Here is a 13,742-nt window from a genome sequence, read left to right on the forward strand (position 1 = left end):
TTATAAATATTTGCAAAATTCATTCTTACAGTACTCATGTAGTTTTGTACTTGAATCGACAGTTTACAGAGTGAGTAATTAAAATTAGTCTTTTTTTGTTTGTTTTTTGTTTTTTGTTTTTTATTGAGACGAAGTCTCACTCTGTCCCCCAGGCTGGAGTGCAGTGGCGTGATCTTGGCTCACTGCAAGCTCTGCCTCCTGTGTTCCCGCCATTCTCCTACCTCGGTCTCCCGAGTAGCTGGGACTACAGGCACCCGCCACCACACCCAGCTAATGTTTTGTATTTTTACTAGAGACGGGGTTTCACTGTGTTAGCCAGGATGGTCTCGATCTCCTGACCTCGTGATCCGCCCGCCTCGGCCTCCCAAAGTGCTGGGATTACAGGCTGTTCTGCCATCCACATTGGCCAGGCTGGTCTTGACCTCCCCTCATTTCTTTCAGAGCCTCTCTTCTCTGGGCTATAATTATGGTTTGCGGACTTTTTGTCAGAATCGGAATGGCTCCATTTGCTATTCTCCCTAGAACTCTGGTGTTTTAAGAACCTGAGCTTTTCCTTGGCTTTTTCCTGGTTATGGTGACTGCCAGAAAGTTCTTCATGAAGTTTTCTCTTCTTACACAGGTCCTTCTCTTCAGAATCACTGTGTGATATGCCCTGAATGCTTGCTTTTCTTTTCTTCCTATTTTTTTTTCTTTATTGTCACTCTCACTCTCACTACTGCTTTCTGAAGTCTTAGTAGAGGAAGAGGAGAAGGAGGAGGAAGACGAGAAAGAGGAAAAGGATTTATGTTTTTTGTGTTTACTTCTGCTCTTCTGAAACTTTCTTTTTTCTTTTTTTTTCTTCTCCAGTCGATCTAATTTCCTAAGAAGTTTCTGTTTTTGTTTAGTTGTTAGTGACTTTAAGCATTCAACTTCTGGATCTTCTTCACCCTCACTTGCAACATACTCTTGTGATGGATCGATCATTTGCCGTCAAGTTTCTCCCCAGTATATTTCCTTTCAGTGCAAACCCACTGTTTCTCATCTTCGCTATTAGCTCCAAGGGATGCATCGATGGCCCTGAACCATCAGCAAGAACGGAACTTGCATTGATTTCAGAAAGACCAAACAAAGGACATTCTTGATCTGTGTTGACATGACCCCATCGGTGACATTTAATGCACTACACATTTCGAACCTGAATACCCAAGGGCTGATCTCTGATGTTCATGTCATCCTTGGCATATTTTTCTCGTGTGGCTCCTTTCTGTCATTCAAATTTGTATTCAGTCTCTCCTTCTGTTTCTTCTTTCTCTTTGTTTTCTTTTTTAGCTCCTGATGGGGCTTCATACATGAAATTAAGGCCATTCTTTACATGCTCATCTCCCATAAGCAATCTATTACCATATGATTCTTGTTCTATAAGAAATTGCTGCATTAATTCTTCTTGTTTCTTCTTATCATATATTTTCTGTTTTGCCATCCATAGTTTTTTGATGTTGGATTTGGAGGCAGGATGAAAGTCCTTCTTGCACATGAAGTTGGTGAAGGATTTTCTCATCTTGGAGCTGGAGCTGGGGAAAGCAGCAGCTAAATCTGTAAGCAACATAAACAAACTCAACCTCCTAACCGGAACTGCCACCACTGTATATTTTTAAAATGATGGCTCTAGGAATTACATCCATAACTTATAACACTCTTTTTTTTCTTTAGATGGAGTCTCGCTCTGTCACCAGGTTGGAGTGCAGTGGTGTGATCTCGGCTCATTGCAACCTCCATCTCCTGGGTTCAAGCGATTCTCCTGCCTCAGCCTCTTGAGTAGCTGGGATTACAGGCATCTGCCATCAGGCCTGGCTAATTTTTGTATTTTTGTAGAGATGGGGTTTCACGATGTTGGCCAGGCTGGTCTTGAACTCCTGACCTCAGGTCATCCTCCTGCCTCGGCCTCCCAAAGTTCTGGGATTACAGTCATGAGCCACCGTGCCCGGCCCACACTCTTAAAATTGGTATTATTCCACTTCACATATAAGGTAAGAATCTTATCTTAGTTACATTCATACTCCCTCTTCTCTTCTTTACTATTATATAGCTTCCTTCTACATATATTATAAATCCCACAATAAGCTGTCATTATTTTTGCTTTAAAATTATTAAATGAATTTTAAATAATTTAAGAAAAGAAAAATAATAATTTTAATGTTAACTTACATGTTTACCATTCCTAACAGTCTTCATTTCATCCTATATGTGTGGTTTTTCATCTGGCCTGAATTTTCCCTTAAGCCTGAAAAACTTCCTTAGAATTTCTTATGGTGTAGGTCTGCTGGAGATAAATTCTAACAGTACTTGCTTATTTGAAGATGCTTATATTTCACCTTAATTTTATAAAGATGTTTATGGTCGGGCTGGGCATAGTGGCTCACACCTGTAATCCTAACACTTTGGGAGGCCAAGGAGGGTGGATCGTCTGAGGTCAGGGGTTCGAGACCAGCCTGAACAACATGGCAAAACCCCATCTCTACTAAATACAAAAAAAAATTAACCAGGTGTGGTGGCGTGCGACTGTGATCTCAGCTACTAGGGAGGCTAAGGCAGGAGAATTGCTTGAACCTGGGAGACGTAGGTTGCAGTCAGCTGAGATCATGCCACTGCACTCCAGCCTGGGCAACAGAGGAAGACTCAGTCTCAAAAAATAAAAAAGATGTTTATCGTCAACATAGACTTCTAGCTTGACTTTTTTTTTTTTTTTTCCAGCAAATGGAGCATATTGTTCCATTGTCTTCTGGCCTCAATTGTTCCTCATGAAAAGTCAACTCAACCAATATTCTTATCATTATCATTATCATCCCCTATATATAATGTGGCTTTTTTCCCCATGGCTGATTTTAAGATTTTCTCCTTATCTTTGATAATTATGATGCATCTTGCTATTTTATTATTATTATTATTATTATTATTATTTTTGTAGAGATGGGGTTTCACCAAGTTGCCCAGGCTGGTCTCAAACTCCTGGGCTCAAGCCATCCACCTGCCTCAGCCTCCCAAAGTGCTAGGATTACAGGCGTGAGCCACCATGCCCAGACTTGTTGATTTTTCTTTATGCTTTTAGTTCACTAAGTCTCATGGATTAAAACATGTTGAGTAACTATGAGCATCTTGCTGTTTTTTTCCTTGTGCATTGAATTTGCCGAGGCCCTCAGATTGAAAAGTGTTGAGTTTCATTCTAGCAGAGACTCAGATTGCTGCAACCCTTAGTCCTGGGACATGGTCTCAACTCCTAAGGTCTGACACCCCTTCTGGGGTGTCAATCAAAAGCCAGGAGTGTTTGCCAAGTCTCTCCAATTTGGCAGAATTTTAACTGCAAACTCTATATTCCCAGGGCAGAGCAGCTGCTAAAATTTCTGCTCAGCTCTTTCAGCCTTCCAGCTGTTGTTTTCCCAGGAGATTTTTGGAATCTTACCCTGCATGTGACCAGTTCAAGGGTTGGCTATAAATTAGAAGGAAATTTTTGTATGTATTTTCGGATTCTCTTTTCTGTGGCTTATTCTGTGATTTCCCCCCTCAAGTTCCAGCTGCTCTCGCAACCCTGCACTCTTCTGACTCCACAAGCCCAATAAGGCTGCCACTTTCTGCATGAGCTCCACCCCATAGACCACTCAAATGGTGAGCGACCTCAGGGTAAAAGCCAGATAAAAGTAAATCGCACTCAGTACGCTTTTTCTTCTTTCTACAATTATATACATACAGTTTCTGCCTGCTTTAGTCATTCTCCAGTGTCTTCAAATAGTCATTTATTATATTCTGTTAAGAGTCTATAATGTTATTGACAGGAGAATCAGCCCCATACAAGCTACTCTTTCTTTACCAAAAGCTGGAAGCCCTCTAGATCCCAAATATACGCTACCTTTTCTTCTATTAATTTTATAGTATTACCTTTTACTCTTACGGTTTCACTCTATTTGAAGTTCACTTTTGAATATGGTGTCAAATAGAAATCCAGTTTAATTTTCCTCACTTAGGAGCCAGTTTTTCCAATAGAATCTACTACTAAATACAAAGACTTTACCCCAGATCACTGGGGGAGAAAGAATGATTATCCTTCCCCAATGATCTGGGGTAACATCATTACATATATTAAGTTTCCACATGGAACTATCTCTGAACTCTTTATTCTGTTCCATTGATCTTGTGTTCCACTGATTCATCTGACCTGGTGCCAATATCACTATTTCCATGGCTTTGTAATATGCCTTAGCATCTGGTAGGGCAGGTACCTCCCCTTCCCTTTATTCTATCTTGTAGATCTTTATTCATCCACAAACATTTAGCAGTAAGTGTATCAGCTTCCCAGAAAAAAAAAAAACTATTCAATGTTGAATGTGATTAAATTGAATATATATATTAATTTGGAGAAAATTAATTTTTTGTGATATCGACTTATTCCTCCCAAGAATACAGTATGTCTTTCTCATTTTGATTATATTCCCTATTTTTTATTTGAGGTTTTAATTTTTTTCCATACAGGTCTTAAGTATCCTCAAATACTTCCTAAATACTCTACAGTTTTTGTTACCACTTACGAATGGTATATTAATTATTATTATTTTGAATCAGAATCTCTCTGTCACCCTAGCTAGAGTGCAGTAGTGCTATAATGGCCTACTGCAGTCTTGACCCCTCAGTGTCAAGGATCCTTACACCTCAGTCTCCCAAGTAGCTGGGACTACAGGTGCATGCCACCAAACCTGGCTAATTTTTTTTTAAGATGGAGTATTCTGACCTGGTGCGGTGGCTCATGCCTATAATCCCAGCACTTTGGGAGGCCAAGGCAGGCAGATCACAAGGTCAGGAGTTCGAGACCAGCCTGACCAACATGGTGAAACCCCGTCTGTACTAAAAATACAAAAAAAAGTAGCCAGGCATGGTGGTGCGTGCCTGTAATCCTAGCTACTCAGGAGGCTGAGGCAGGAGAATCATTTGAACCCAGGAGATGGAAGGTTGCAATGAGCTGAGATCACACCACTGCACTCTAACTTGGGCGATAGAGTGAGACTCCGTCTCAAAAAAAAATAAAAAAATTCTATGTTGCCTAGGATGGTCTCAAACTCCTGGACTCAAGTGATCCTCCTGCCCCAGCCTCCCAAAGTGCTAGGATTACAGGCATGAGACACCATATCTGGCCTTATTTTTAAATTATATTTTCACTACTTTTAACAGGTATACAGTAGATGATCAATAAATCCATGTTAACTGTTTGGTTTTTTTTTTTTTCTTCTGCTCACTTACATAGGACCCTCTAATCTCACTGGCTTTATCCATTCTCTTCCCTTTTCTAATTGGAAAATCTTCAAATTAATCTTTTTTCAACTCATTTTATTCATTAAACAACACTCAGTAATTATGTATTAAACAACTACTTACTATTTCCCATGTTCTGGAGACACACGCTGATGAACAAAACAGAGCTCTAGACTCTTAAGGCTTGCTTTCTAGTGGGGAGAAACAACAATTAATGTAACAAATAGGCTGGGTACAGTGGCTCACGCCTGTAATCCCAGCATTCTGGGAGGCCAAGGCGGTCAAATCACAAGGTCAGGAGATCGAGACTATCCTGACCAACATGGTAAAACCCCACCTCTACTAAAAAAAAAAATACAAAAGTTAGCTGGGTGTGGTGGCAAGTGCCTGTAATCCCAGCTACTCCGGAGTCTGAGGCAGGAGAATCACTTGAACTCGGGAGACAGAGGTTGCAGTGAGCCGAGATCACACCACTGCACTCCAGCCTGGGTGACAGAGGGAGATGACTTTGTCTCAAAAAAAAGATGATAGTATGACTGCAACAGAGTGAGGAATGGCAAAAAATGGGGACATGAGGTCAAGAGACTCAATCTCAAAAAAAAAAGTAACAAGTAAGTAAATTGTTTGGCATGTTAAAAGATGACAAGCGATATGAGGAAAAGAAAATTAGAGCAGGGTTATTGGGATCAGGAATGTGGAGGTAGAGCCAGTTTGCAATGTTACAAAGGGGTGTCAGAGTAGGTCTCATTCGGCAGGAGACACTTGAGTAAAGGCTTGATGGAGGAGGAAGGGAGAACATTCCAGGCAGAGGGATCAGCAAAGCCCTAAAGCATGAACTTTCTTGGTGTATTCAAAGAAGAGCAAAGGAGGCCGGGAGCGGTGGCTCACATCTATAATCCCCGCACTGTGGGAGGCCGAGGCGGGTGGATGACCTGAGGTCAGGTGTTCAAGACCAGCCTGGCCAACATGGCAAAACCCCATCTCCACTAAAAATACAAAAAAAAAAGGCCAGGCGCAGTGGCTCAAGCCTGTAATCCCAGCACTTTGGGAGGCCGAGACAGACGGATCACGAGGTCAGGAGATTGAGACCATCCTGGCTAACACGGTGAAACCCCGTCTCTACTGAAAAATACAAAAAAAAACTAGCCGGGCGAGGTGGCGGGCGCCTGTAGTCCCAGCTACTCGGGAGGCTGAGCCAGGAGAATGGCATAAACCCAGGAGGCAGAGCTTGCAATGAGCCGAGATCCGGCCACTGCACTCCAGCAAATGAAACAAGACTCCGTCTCAAAAACAATTATCCTAGCATGGTGGCACATGCCTGTAGTCCCAGCTACTCAGGAGGCTGAGCCAGGAGAATCACTTTAACCCAGGAGGGCTTCTTCCAGACAAGCTGAGGATCTACCACTGCACACTCCAGCCTGGGTGGAGAAGCGGGCACATCTGGCTCAGAGAGGGAGAGTATGGCTGCATGGGAGTGAAGAATGTGGAAAAAAGTGGGGACATGAGGTCAAGAGGTGATGGGGAAATGACAGATTGTGCAGGGCCTTGTGGAATATTGTAAGGACTTTGATTTTTTCTCTACTTTGAGGGCATTGAGCACAGAAGTGACATGGCCTGATTTTAGAGTTTACAAGAATGACTCTGACTGCTAAGTTAAGAACAGATTGGAGAAGCTGAGAGACCTGCTGGGAGCCTATTGCAGTGATCCAATGAAGAGGATTGTGGCTCAGACCAGGAACCAGCTGTGGAGGTGGTAAGAAATGGTCAGAGTCTACAGGGGTTTGAAGGAAAGCCAGACCCACTGCGGGATGTGTGGACGTCTCTGATTGTCCCTCTGGACTCACTGTCCAGCTCCTCCCACCCGGCTCTGTGCCCTGGGAGGTGACTTGTGTGAACTGCATCAATAATCTCTTCTGCCCTCTGTTTCCCACTTGGTTTGGCCAAAAGGAGTATTGGCAAAGGATCCGAAGGCAGGAGGAGTGTGAGGTGGGGGTATATTTCCCTGACTCCCTCCTTGCTGGTTTGGCTGAGCGCCTCAAATCAGGCAGCCCACTCCAGAAAAGCTGCTCCTGTGGGTTGGATAATGGCCTCCACCCTTGGCCACCCAGACCTAGGTGCTAACAGCTCCCAGCTCGTGCCAGTCCCAGAGGACTGCAGTATAACCTGTTGCTTTTCCTCAACTCTGTTCATAAATTTGTGTATAGTCAATTATTAAACTCCCGTTTGAGTGTGCCACCTTTTTCCCACAGGGACTGTGACTGAGAGAGAGTGGGTATGGGGCGTGAATGAAAGTGGAGTTGAGGATGGCTCCCTTGACCACAAGACCTAAGGTTTATCAGGTTCTCTCCTCCCATACAGCTCTGTGCCCCAGACCCGGCCAAAGCAACTTGTGGGGCTTTATTCCCATTGGAAGTAACCAAATTGCAAAGAACTTCAAAAGAGTAAAATGTAATGGTAAATATGGCCATCTTGTTCCAGACAAAGCCTGATAAGGAAAAAGCACTGTGCAAGGAGTCAGGAGGCTCCCTGAACAACGGATTAACTCCAGAATAACCCTTAGCAGGCCACTTGACTGCTCTGAGCCTCTTTCTTCATCAGTAAAATTGGTAAAAATGAAACCTAATTCAAAGAACTGTAGGGAAAGAACAAATAACAACACCCAGATCAACAGAATGCGATCCCGTGTGTAAGGCTGGGAAAGAGAATGTCGCAATTTGTATTCTTACAAATCAACTTGGTTTACAAGTTACATGACCTTGAAGATGCTTCTGGGCCTGTTTCCTCATCTGTAAAATGAAAACAACAGTATATTTTTATTATATGCTTTTGTATTGCTATAAAGAAGTACCTGAGACTGGGTAATTTATAAAGAAAGGAGGTTTAATTGGCTCACGGTTCTGCAGGCTGAATAAGCATGGCTTCAGCATCTGTTTCTGTTGAGAACCTCAGGAAGCTTCCAATCTTGGCAGAAGGCGAAGAGAGAACAGGGGCAAGGGTAGGGTTCCAGATCTCGTGTGAACTAACTGAGCAAAAATTCACCCATCACCCACGGGATGACACTAAACCATTCATAAGGGACCCGCCTCCATGATCCAATCACCTCCCACTAGGCCCCACCTCCAACACTGGAGGTCACATTTCAACATGAGATTTGGACAGGACAAACATCCAAACCATGTCAACATTGTTTGGCACATGCTACATTAGCTGGCATGTAGCTTAATGAAATAAGGGTGTGCCTGGCTAGTAAGTATTCATATTAAGTGTTACGTAGTTAATAAATATTAAATTTCCCATCTGTGAAATGAGGAAATTGAACTCGTTAATACAAAAGGTAACTTATTTTGGTGAACTAAGTCTAGGATCTTTTGAAATTTTGATTATGTATTTTTTCAAAATTATAAAAAGGACAAATAACATAATAAACACCCATGTACTCACATTATCTACATGTATCTCTAAATATATATTAAAGACAGAGATAGAGAGAGAATGAAAAAAGCCAGTGCAGGTGGTCCTGTAGCTGCAGCTACTCAGGAGGCTGAAAGGCAGGAGGATCCCTTGAGCCCAGGAGTTAGAGGCTGCAGTGAGCTATCGTTGCACCACTGCACTCCAGCCTAGGTCACAGGGAAAAAAGAAAAAAAAATAGGCCAGGCACAGTGGCCCATGCCTATAATCCCAGCACTTGGGAAACCCCGTCTCTACTAAAAATACAAAAAAATTAGCCAGGCGTAATGGTGGGCACCTGTAATCCCAGCTACTCAGAAGGCTGAGGCATGAGAATCACTTGAGCCCAGGAGGCTGAGGTTGCAGTGAGCCGAGATTGAGCCACTGCACTCCAGCCTGGGCAACAGAGCAAGACTCCGTCTCAAAAAAATAAACAAACAAAAACAAACAAAATATTCTATAATTGGTATCACATTACGAACTAACCTGCAGCTTGTTTTTTCCTCAACAATATGTCTGTGAGATCCACCCATTTTGATATGTGAAGGTCTTATTTGTTTTCAGTACTGTGTGGTATTACGTTGTATGAATTTGATGGACGTTTAAATTGTTTCCAATTTTTTAGGTTTACAAATAGTGCCACTTTGAACATCCTGATGACTGCAAGTTTCCAAGTCTGAACTTTGAGTTTCTTTACAGCCTGCCAGATGCTGTTGTGCGCCTCAGTTGAGATGGGGGAAGGGGAGAGAGGCTGGACTGGGGGTGGGAGGGGAGGAGGGAGGGGGGGGCTGAATCTTATTTAACAGGTTCTGAAGGCTTTGTAAGTCACAGCTCTTAAAACACAATATTTTGAAGATTTAAGTGTAAATGAATCAGAGCCATATGGATTACATTTGCCTTAAATTACACAGGATTTAGAGCAGGGCGCAGTGCCCTGGGGCTGAGGGAGCAGGCATTTCATGAACTACCTTCTTTGCTCCCCTTCCTGGCTTCTCTGCCATCAGGCTGCAGAGGAGTGGAGACTCAAGCTGCCCAGGTGCCCTCCACCCAGCCCGAGGGCCTGCCCAATGGGGGCACTAAGGAGCCTCAAAGCCTGGCATCTGGATGCCTGAGTCCTAGTGCCTGCTTTGCCACTGCTTCACTGTGTAGCATTGGGCCACACACTCTGCATCTCGGCCTCAGTTTCCTCATTTGTAAATGAGGCACCTGAGAGACACTATAGCGTAGTGATTAAAAGCCTGGGTTTGGGCCAGGTGTGGTGGCTCACACCTGTAATCCCAGGGCTTTGGGAGGCTGAGGTTGGGGGATCACTTGATGTCAGGTGTTCAAGACCAGCCTGGCCAACATGTTGAAACCCTGTCTCCACTAAAAATACAAAAAATTAGCCAGTGTGATGGTACACGCCCATGATCCCAGTGACTCAGCAGGCTGAGGCAGGAGAATCACTGGAACTCAGGAGGTGGAGGCAGCAGTGAGCTGAGATTGCAGCACTGCACCCCAGCCTGGATGACAGAGCGAGACCCTGTCTCAAAAAAATAAAAAGAAAAAGAACCTGGGTTTGAATCCCTCTCTAACCTCTTTCTGGCTGTGAGACCTGACTGTGAGACCTTAGGCAAATTACTAATCAGCCCCCTCTCTACCACAGTTGCCGCATCTGTAAAATGGGCATACTAATAGTATCCACCTCATAGGTAGCTGTGAAGAATAAACTAGCTAGGACACCTGGAAAGTGCCTGACTCTAAGTAAGCATTCCACAGATATCACTTTTGTTTTATATTTTAGTGTCATTATCAAAGATCGGTCTGAGTCTGATTTTTCCTGGCACTCTCCGGCAGAGATGATAGGAGCGAGCCTGAGGAAGGGTTATACAGTGGCCAGCAGCTTCCCATTCCTTTAGTACCACATCTCCACTTCATATCCACTGTTCCATTCTGTTTTAAAGGCAAATAGATACACATATGCTTACAAAATGGATCATGCTGAGTTATAATTTTTTTTCACTTTTGCTGTGTCACAAATATCTTTTCATATAATTAATATTTGTCTACAACCTTTTTTTTTTTTTTTTTGACAGAGCCTCATTCTGTCACCCAGGCTGGAGTGCAGTGGTGCCATCTCGGCTCACTGCAACCTCCATCTCCCAGGTTCAAGCGATCCTCCTGCCTCAGCCTCCCACGTAGCTGGGATTACAGGTGCATGCCACCACACCCAGCTAACTTTTGTGTTTTTAGTAGAGATGGGATTTCACCACATTGGCCAGGCTGGTTTCAAACTCCTGACCTCAGGTAATCCACCCGCTTCAGCCTCCCAAAGTGCTGGGATTACAGGCGTGAGCCACCGCGCCCAGACTACAACATTTTTATGTCTGAACAGCAGCATAGCAAACTGACATTTACCAACTGCTTACCATGCACTGAGCACAGTGTTAAATGTTTCCCATGCATCCTTGTTTGATACTCAACACAAGAAAATGAATTTGGTTCCATTATCATCCCCATTTTATATCTGAGAAACTGAGGCTTAGAGAAATTAAATAGCCTTAAAATATCACTGGAGTCCAGATCTGTGGACTCCTGGGCGTAAGTGCTACCAGACATCGTCTGTAGTACTAAAATAACATTTCTAAGCAACTTCAGGCCCCTATTCTTAGACACTGAATTTTTTTTCTGGCATCTTCACTTTTATCAACAGCATGTGATAAACAATCTTGTAAGAAGATATTTGGTGACATCATGATTACCTCTTTGGGATAAATTCTTCCAAGTGGATGGTCCACTGTCTGGGGCTTTCATTTTGGCGACGAGGAGAAGCAGAGCCCGGTTGGAGGCTGAATGTGAAGGAAGAAGCAGGAAGCCATCCAGGAGAAGGGCCTGATTGGGAGGCCAGGATGCCTGGCTCGCCCACACAACAGAACACGCTGCTTTGGTTTATCAGAGTTGGGGTTCCCCCTGCTCCCCTCGAGCTCACCCTGAAGCCCTTAGGAATCTAGTTTATTTCCAGGAAATTTTGCTGACTTAGCTGAAAAACTTTTTGGATCGGCTTTTTGGATCAGCTGTAAGACACAGACACTCAGTCAAAATGCAGACACACACACACACACACACACACACACACACACACACACGCTTCACCCTCCAGGAGTCAGGTGTGAGGGAGGCACTCACTGGGAAGAGGCCAGCCTGGCCCACACGGAAAGTGGGGGAGCTTAATTTACATGGAAAGAAAATTCCCTGAAAAAAAGCTATTCGGCCGGGCGCGGTGGCTCAAGCCTGTAATCCCAGCACTTTGGGAGGCCGAGACGGGCGGATCACGAGGTCAGGAGATCGAGACTATCCTGGCTAACACAGTGAAACCCCGTCTCTACTAAAAAATACAAAAAAACTTAGCCGGGCGAGGTGGCAGGCGCCTGTAGTCCCAGCTACTCCACAGGCTGAGGCAGGAGAATGGCGTGAACCCGGGAGGCGGAGCTTGCAGTGAGCTGAGATCCGGCCACTGCACTCCAGCCTGGGTGACAGAGCGAGACTCCGTCTCAAAAAAAAAAAAAAAAGCTATTCATCAGATTTACATACATCATTTTCTCTCTTAACTACGTTAACTCAGTTCAATAGTTTTGCCACAGCTTTATTGTTTTGGAGCAGGGGAGGAAATTACATACACACTCACTGCTTGGGGGTGGGTTTTTTTTTTGTTGTTTTTTTGAGATAGGATCTCACTTTGTCGGCCAGGCTGGAATGCAGTGGTGTGAGCACAGCTCACTGCAGTCTCAACTTCCTGGGCTCAAGTAATCCTCCCACCTCAGCCTCCAGACTAGCTGAGACCAAAGGCAAACACCACCACTCCCAGCTAATGTTTTAATTTTGTAGAGTTGAGGTCTCACCATGGTGCCCAGGCTCATGTTTACTGTTTTTTAAAATGCCTTGAAAGTATATCAATATCTGTGAAGATCTAAAAGTGTCTTAAATTCTCATTTCAGACTGGGTGTGCAACTGCATACAAACCAACTGGATATCTTGTTAAAATGCAGATTCTGATTCAGGAAGGCTGAGTGGGGCCTGAGCATGCATTTCTAACACTCTCCCACAAGACCGATGCTGCTGGTCCACACACCAGCTTGCAAGTTGAGAGTAGCACACAACACATTTGGTAAAGTCGAGACTCTTCTCTCATGGAATTGTCACTCCCTGCTTATTGCTCAAAAGACTCTTAAGTCAGAGCTGCAAGGGATCTTAGAAAGCATTTGGTCAGAGCTGCTGCTGACAGATGAGGGAAGTGAACCCCACGAGGGGAAGGGACAGGCCCCAGGCCAGGGAGCTCGAGCCAGAGCATGGCTGGGGGCTCCAGGTTCCTTTTGTTTCCACAGAAGCCCAGAGCTTAGTCAGTTTCAACTGTGGGACCAGCAAAGGCTCTGTGAATGGCTGAGAAAAGCAGCAGCCCCTATAAGGATGACAGGGCCACCAGGCAGAGTGCAGACTCTATGCTAAGCACTATCCAGATTCCTTGCACGCCAACATGCTCTCAGAAAGTCCACACCATAACCCTACACAGCAGAATCATTGACTTCATTTTACACAGAGAAGCCGAGGCTCAGAGAGCAAAGCAGTCTTCCGGAAGCCACACAGCGGGCAAGTGGAGAGCTAGCATCAGATCTGTGTGTGAAAGAGCCCCACATCACCGTCTCCTAAACATCCATCCTTCAGAATTTTTGCCTTAATTGTACTTGAACAACGGTTCACTTTCCATAAAGGAAAAACTAGTATCATTTGAAAGATGTATTTTCATTGTAGAAAATACATTCATTGAAAACAGTGTTATTAAGATCTAGCTCAATCTTAACCTGCAGATCCCTAGGCCTGCCCTCTTTGTTAGAAGGGGAGATTAGCAAACATTAGAGAGGTATTAAAGACAAACTAGGCCTGGCACCATAATCCCAGCACTTTGGAAGGCTGAGGCAGGAGGATCGCTTGAGGCCAAGAGTTTGAGACCAGCCTGGGTAGCATAGCCAGACCCCATTTCTTAAAAA

General features: G+C 44.2%; 1 pseudogene; it reads right to left on the bottom strand.

Moving 5' to 3' along the window:
• Positions 1-329: 329 nt before the first annotated feature.
• LOC101007802 lies at positions 330-1,760 on the bottom strand (annotated as a pseudogene).
• Positions 1,761-13,742: the final 11,982 nt, after the last annotated feature.

Source organism: Papio anubis, chromosome 5 (genome assembly GCF_008728515.1).
Source record: "Papio anubis isolate 15944 chromosome 5, Panubis1.0, whole genome shotgun sequence".
NCBI classification, from domain to species: Eukaryota; Metazoa; Chordata; class Mammalia; order Primates; family Cercopithecidae; genus Papio; species Papio anubis.